Consider the following 8,056-nt stretch of genomic DNA (forward strand, 5'->3'; position numbering starts at 1 on the left):
GAAGAAATTGGTCTCAAGCCATGACTTTGGAAAAGGCTTTGAAAAAGACTCAAACTTTTTATTCTGTTGATTTCTGTGAAGCTTAAAGCCTTTATCTATACAAATTTCTGGCTCTGCCCTACCCCTTCTCCTCTCCTGACCATTACCACATTACTTTACCCTGTCCAATGCAGGTTTTTTCATCAGACTCTGACCCTAATGCATTCACCTGTGCAATCCAGCAGGTAGAACAGCAGTGTTGACACATTTTGAATGCTTCCAGTTTTCTGTTTACCACCATCCTCTCATTATCAGCTTCCTGCAACAGATGGACTGTAATTTTACAGGCACAAGAAGAGTCAGTAACTGGGTGGGAGAGGCAGGAAAGGCTGCTGAGAACCCAGAGGGGAAAATAAAGGCAGAATGTTGTGGAAGAAATATGGAGACCTATGTTTAAGCATTAGCCCAGTATCAGCCATGAGCATAGCCTCAGCTGGGGCAATTCAGACTGACTTCTCTTGCCAGTTCTGCCTTTTTTTTTCCAGGGAAATGGGTTCCAAGAGATGCAACAAAAGACAAAAATAAGTCTGTTTCAAGCTATGATGTCCCTTTTGTTGGGACAGCACCCATTTTGATAGCATCAGCCACAGTCCTCTCTAGTAAAGGTCCCTAACAACATTTCTATGCATACTGCCAGTCAGCTAACATATAGTCTTTCCAAATTTGCAAAGGATCATGTGGGGAGCTGAGATTAAACTTCATCTTTTCATTGCTTGCATCCACAGGAAAAGTCACAATGCACCCCTTTTAGGTTTCTCCAAAGGGCAAATAAACAATAACTAAAAATCATCCAGGCAAAATAACAAATGATAAACTCTTTATGTTTTGACAGTCGTCAGCTTTCGAGCTCACCACCCTGGAAATGCTATTGTGTTCTGCATTCCCTTACCCTCCCTTCCATGTACCTATAATAATGCAGAGGGAAGGTAGGAAGCCATGAGGCTGAGAATGGAGTGAAGAAACTGCCCCTTTGCTTTGAGCAACATTATCAGTTGGAAAAATATTTTCAATCCCTAATGGCTAAGCTTTAAAAAGCCCTTCTGAAACCACAACCAGGGCAAAATACCTCAGATGCAAGAAGAGCAGGAAGCTCCCTGACACACAGCAAGCTCTGTTCCTGTGTTCCAGGCAGTGACCCATCAAGAGATGTCACTTCCCCAAGAAGAAAGAGCAGTGCTGTGTCCTGGCAGGGCCAGCGTGGCTTGTGGCTGAGTGACAGGCAGCTGTGCTGGCCCTGTGCCAGGTGGGATGAGCCCTCCTTTCAAAAGCCTCTGCACAGCAGCTGGCTTTTTTAAGAGAAAAAATAATCCTGTGGGGTTAGGGACACATCTGATGTATGAAACAATATTCTCAGGTGCATATCCAAGCCTGCTTTTCTGTAATGTTTTAGTCAGGGCAGTTCTTTTGACAGGGTCAGTGAAGTCTGGTCTCAGCAGAGCTCTCTGAGGATCATCTGAGAAAAGCCCTGGTGATCCATTTTCTTTTTGTGCTGTGCCTAAAGAGCACACAGCAGCACCAAATCCAGCACCACAGCTGAAGAAAAGGATCTTCACCACACCTGCCTGTTGAGTTACCCACGAGCTCCAAAGGGTCTTTACCACCACTTCAGCTTCCTTATGTTAATAACTATTAACTCTCCAGTCCCTGCTCAGTCATAAAACTGTCAACACAATTAAAGCTGTGTCAGAAAGGAGAGTCTGATCCATCCTCTGCATTCGAGGTAACTCCAAACCCAGCTTCACTCCAAGAAGCAGCCAACTGCCTCTGGGGCACTGCAGACACCCAAAGTCTTTGCAAAGAGCTGTTCTGAACATCTGAACCATGGGAGAGTTCAGCATAAGTTTACAGCCCCTATTCCACAAGAGACAGGAGTCTGTAAGAAATTGGACTGATTACATGGCATCACACATTTATGGGGGCAGGATTTAAAGTAGTTTATTTAGATGTCACAGGGCATCTGAGCACTGACACTGTTAATTACAGCTATTAGCAACACAGGAGCTGTGCTGGATGACGCTAATGAATGCATACATGTGCCTTGTAGGTGTGTGACTCACTGGCTACCTGCAGGAGGGGAGAGTCGTTGGAAGGGGAGCTGTAACAGGAAGACTTCTAGGACTCTAGTTGCAAGAAAACACTTTGGGCTGAAATTGAGCCACAGATTTTATCACCGCCAATCTCTGAGAAGCAGGAGACTGTGGATCCCCTGCTGCGACTGGCTTTGCATCAGAATGCAAATCTCTGCTTCCTCACCAGCTGCATTCCCTTTGGGACCTAAAGGCTGAAAATTCTGGTTAGGGCACCAAGCCAGACAGAGCTGAAGAAGTGTTTGGACAATACCCTCGGGCACATGGTGTGGCTCTTGGGGAGTAGGACTCCTTGGTCCTTGAGGGTCTCTTCCAACTCAGTTTATTCTGTGATTCTGTAATTTCCCTGAAGGAGATGAGAAACTCTGAATAAGTTCCTCCTCAGAGCCATCAACCAGTTGCCCCTCCAACCAGTGATGGGAAGGGCCACAGAAACAGAACAGTCAGACAAAGCCTAGCAGGAGCAAGGGACAGGAACCAAGGTGAGCAAACTTGATGGAAAATCCAGGAGGAGTGATCTTCTGAGAATTGCCTTACAGGATCTCTGAGAATTAGCAGACACCTCAAATCTACCAGGATGGCAAACCTAGGACCTAATGGTGCATATTTACTGACCAAGACAAATCTAGATAAAACTATTACCATAAAGGTGAATGTGGATAATAAATATTAAGATACTGGCACAGGTGCCAAATCATTGCTGGATCAGGACAGACTTTGCAATGCTGCCTGGGTGTCCCATTGTTAGTATAGACACTTGGGATTGAAGGTCCTTTAAAAACATGACACTCAATAGTTTTCCACAACAGCAGGTTCCATTTTAAGGAAGGGATAAAAGGTACTAAATGAAAAATAAGGTCCTTTCAGTGCCCCTCAGAGTCCTTAGAGCACCTGTAAAGCCTAACTGCACTGCTCAGTGTCACAGAGACCCTGCTCACTGCCACCCCAAAGTGTTCACACAGCTAAACAAACAAGTCAGCAGTCATATTTACCACAGCTCATCCTATACATATGCAAAGATGAATGGAGGTTCAGACAGATGTCAAACACAGAGCCAGGCTGAGCAATCAGTCATATCCACTCACTGGCAATCACATCCAACCCTCTCCCTGAACTTTAAAGAGAGGTTTCAGTATGAAAGTGTCCTGCACAGAACTGCTTTAGTCATTATAGCAAATCAAAAGAAATCTGACTTGATGTCAGTCCTACCCAGGGATCAAATTCTATCAAAGTCTCAACAATCCCTACTGTCGTTCAAATTACCTCATCTCCAAAACAAAGTTCTTTGTCCAGTTTTTAGCAGTTTCCTGACTGGTTTTCTTTGCTCCTGACCATACATAGACCTTACTGATCACCTCTTCTCAGTCAGGTCTGCTCTCCAACTTCTCTCTTTCATTTGCTAAAATAGGACGGATTCCCACTGCTTTGGGGGACATCCATATCTTATGGTTCACAAGGAGGAGAAAATGATAAAATGTCACAGAGGATTGCCACGTGCAGAACCACTGCTCTCTACTCCTTACACAGCAATTAACCCCCTCCCGTCCCACACTGAGCAGGGCACGGATGCCTCCCCGGTGTGCCAGCTGAGGGCACAGGCACAGAGCTCCTCCGGCTCCTTCCTTGTGGGACAGAGGCATCTAGTGGCAGAGCGCTGAAAGATCGGGTAGAGCCACCACACTCCGATCAAGGATGCGTTTGTAGTTTAAGTGGGATGCTGCTGCTGCCGCCACGCAGACAGGTTGCTACAAAGCTGCTCGGCTGCTAGCTGCTCTGCCCAGGTTCACATGCCATAAAGCAAAATGGAAACACATGGCACCAGGCCCAGCAGCCCAGAGCCCAGGCTGTGTTGGATGCTCGGGCAGCGTGCTAGGGAACATACACACAGCCGCCAAACTCTCCAGGAGAGGGAGGGAGGCTCAGCCCCTCTGTGCACAAGCCCAGATGTGTCTGTGTACTTGCCAACCTGCAACGGCGTAGCTCCATGGATAACCTGCACCTCTGAGAGCTGCTGCAGTTCATGTCTGCTAGCTTTGAGAGCCAGTCATTGTCCTCATGACACTCTTCAAGGCTTTACAGACGCACTATAGCCCTTTCCAGACACCTCTGTTCCAGCCTGAATAGTCCTGGCCTAGCTGCTTAGTCCTTGCACCTAAGTCATTCCACACAGCTGATGATCTCCTTTTTGGCCTTATTAGTCCTATGACTTGTACATCCTGCTTCTAGTTTTGCTGTCTTGTTTGAGATGAGATCAGGACATAAGACAGTATGTGAGATGCAGGTAAACCACAGGCACATCTAACTGCATTCCTAGTTTTGTGCTCTTTCCCCTTCCTACTTTTTTTTTCTTTTGCCTTGTGAGCAGTGTTTTCACAGAACTACCTACTACAGCTCTGAGATCTGAATGGAACCCACCAGCTCAAAGCCCCCCACCGTGTTTGTGCATGGAGTCAGAATTCTCTGTACTGAATGCTTGGCTTAATAACCTGGCCACAACAAAAGCAGGCAGGATACAGGTAAGCTCTGCTCCCCAGAAATACTATCAATGAATCAACTAGATTAGGTCAAACTCTGTGACCAATACTTAGCCTTTGATCTCTTCGTACAAGCTGCTAAAAGATAAACAATCAATGCCATCCATAAAATGGAAAAAAAAATACAGTAAAATAAAATGCTTTTCCCTTCTCCTGGATATCCCTCTAAAAGGAAAAAAATTCCACTTATAATGCTAAGATATAACACTTGCCTCACCTTCCAAATCCAAGCTACTAGCTTCAGAATGGCATTAAGATCTTCAATTTCTTGATGTAAGTTTGCATTTTTACTGTGCTCAAATATAGGGGGCTGTGGCTCTAATATTAAAGAATAGCAAAGTTTCTAGAGTTATCTCTAGTTTATACATAGCACCGTGACAGAAACAACATCTGATATTCAAAATTGTTATTTAAAATGAAGAAAAGGGCATCTTTGATTTTGATCTGTTATATGTCCTAGGACACTTTGGACATCAATCTTAGGCATATAGTATCTTCAGCTATGTTGCTGCTGAATAAATAACGTGTAAGAGAAGCTAATGAATACAGCTGGGAAGCTTCTCACTTTTACTCTGTGCTGTCTGAAAGAGAAACAGAAAGCCAACACCAAAAAGAAACAAACAAAGCAGAGATGGGGAGATAAATGCCAAAATCTCTTAAATGTCCACAAAAATCTTGTCTTGCAGTAGTTCTGTGATGTGGCATTCTGCTGAGACATCCCTTGGGCAATTTTTCAGCAAATGAAACCCCTCCCACCGCCCAAGTACTTTGCCAGCACATTTTTCCAGGACATTCTCACACTCCTTGAGGATGACCATGCTCTGTGGAGCACACAGCCTCTCAAATTCCTTTTTCTAGCTGACAAGGCTACAAAGGACACTCTACCCTTGCTCACTGCACTCCCTCACATAGAGCATGCAACTGCAAAGCAGAGCAAGCAACCCTCACATTCACTACGGTGGGGTTACCATGCCAAGCCCATCTGGCTCACAGCGTGCAGCCTGCTGTGCGAGGTCGCTCTGACCCTGGGAGGAGGCTGTGGAGGCGGGGCAGATGGCAAAGCAACATTTTGGAAAGGCCACTAGCAAGTCTGCATCCACGCTGCCCACACTGGGCACCTGCTGCACGGAGATTCACTGCAGTTGAGTTTACACAAGTGATGGATGCCTACAGGCTCCAGCAGGAGACAGCTCCTCTCAGGAAGATGTTTCAGTATGCCCTCAGGCAGGATGCCATGTAGTATGCAAGCAGCTGTAACATCTGTCAGAGATTTTGGTTTCATGTCCTCACTGGGATGAAGAGGAGCAGACACTCAGGCATGCTGAGGTTTTCTTCAAGGAGGACTGTGAAAATCCATTTCATTCACATGATCCACTGATATGCTACAGTTGGGACCACCAACAGCCAGGATTCTTAGTATTGCTAAAATTTAGTAAGGATTTGTCTTTTGGACAATGTTGTGGAGCAGAAAGCATTACATCCTTTAGTTTTGTCACAGGTAGAAAGATTTGGGGACATCTATTCAACCACTGATTGCAAGTCATTTCAGAGACAGATTTTCTGGGGCTAACTGTGACAGGACTGCCAGGAAGGCTACTAGAGATTGCTTTCTCACCATTTTCCCTGTGCTCTCATAGCTGCATCCACACACAGATCCTCTCTAGATGTGTTCTGAACAGATCTGCTTTAATAGCTTTTAATTTTTTTTTCAAAGAGTGCAGCATGACCCTTTTCAGACATAGCAAACAAACAGGCCCACCAAACAGCCCAAAGTGACTGAGATTGCAAGAACACAGGAGCAGCTTTCCTCTCAAGATCCCTTTCCTTCTTTCATTCCCCATTCTAGATGGGCAGGTTAAGGATGAATCATTAATTTCTCACTGGGGCTCTGAGTGAACAGCTGCAGCCTGGATTTCTGGGTTCATCCTGGGCAGCAAGAGGTGCACCAAATCCAAAGTGACCATGATCAATTAGAAAATAATATACTGAAACATAACTCCTTGGCAGAATAATTTGGGAGAACCATCTTTGTCTTTAAGTGATCAGGAGAAAAAAACTAATGGGAGGAATCAAAGAAAGATTCGGAAGCTGAAATGCTGTGCTTTATACTGGAAGTTAATACTGAGCTGTGCCTGAGGGAAGGAGGGCAGTGAATACTGCTTTGACCTGCAGATGGAAGACCATAATATAGGGCTGTGAATCTGGCCTTAAGCAGAAGACTCCACATTATTTTTTGCTGATGCTAGAGGCACCTCCCTGAATACTAAAACTGCAGTCCATCTCCCTGCCTTGAATGCAAGGCAATGTTTACGTGATTGAAATTCACTAAACAAGCAACAGCTGAGTGAAAAAGAACTGAAAGCAAACATAATTGCAATTCCCTCTTTTATGCTTGTTTCTTGCCATATCGTGAAATAATTTACTTTTTTTCTTTGAAGTCTAATTTTATTGATTGTAATAAAAAATGGACATATGGACAGAAAACCCTTATATAATTATTCAACTGTTACAGACATGAGGGCAGCAGCCTAATGGATTCTCAGGGTGTTTGTAGTCACCAGTGTGTAAATTCTTAGAGCAGCAGTTTCCCCTAAACCCACCCAGATGGATTCAGCTCCAACAACGGGCAGCGTCACTGCACTTAAGACTTTGACAAATCAGCAAGAGCTTCACGCTCAGCCATATCCCTCTGTGCTTCCTCAACAGACACACAAGCAATCCTGCAGTGCCAGAAGTGCTGGGGGGCCCCAAAGCTGCACCTGTCATACACTTCAGCAAGCCACACCTCAAGCAGGGACATCACAACTCATCTCAGGTCCATGGGGTCAGAAGGGAGCTGAGCACAGTGTTACACCAAGCAGCAAGGTCTGGGTTGAGGAACACAGCACACAAGGACATGTGAGCCCAATGAATGCTACCTGGCAGCACAAAGTTGGCTGCACAGGGGCACACTGCCCCACAATGACAGCAAGGAGATCCCCAGCAGCATGGCTGCACGGTTATGTTGCACTTGGGAGGAAAAGCACTGCTCAGGTCTATGAGCTATGGGGACCTAACCTCTTCATGAGGAAGATGTAGCTCAGCCAGCACAGGTGAGATGCAGCAGCTCAGCAAGGTACAGCCAGAAAATGCCACTGTCCCCCATGCAGGCTGGGTCCCACGCCAAGTGAGGAGATCCTGCCGGGGCTGCAGCACTCAGCACATTCTCCTTGGGCTGCCCCTCTGTCAGCACCAGCTCACACCAAACCCGCGTGGAGCCCATCCACTCCAGGCTGGTGTGAGGGGCCCCCAATCCCACAGGGACTCCGAGCTCGTGCAGCCAACTGAACCAAACCCCACAGGGACTTAAAACACCACAGGGCCACCGGTAAGGGGCCCAAAATCCCACAGGGCTCC

Source organism: Passer domesticus, chromosome 10 (assembly GCF_036417665.1).
Source record: "Passer domesticus isolate bPasDom1 chromosome 10, bPasDom1.hap1, whole genome shotgun sequence".
Taxonomy (NCBI): Eukaryota; Metazoa; Chordata; class Aves; order Passeriformes; family Passeridae; genus Passer; species Passer domesticus.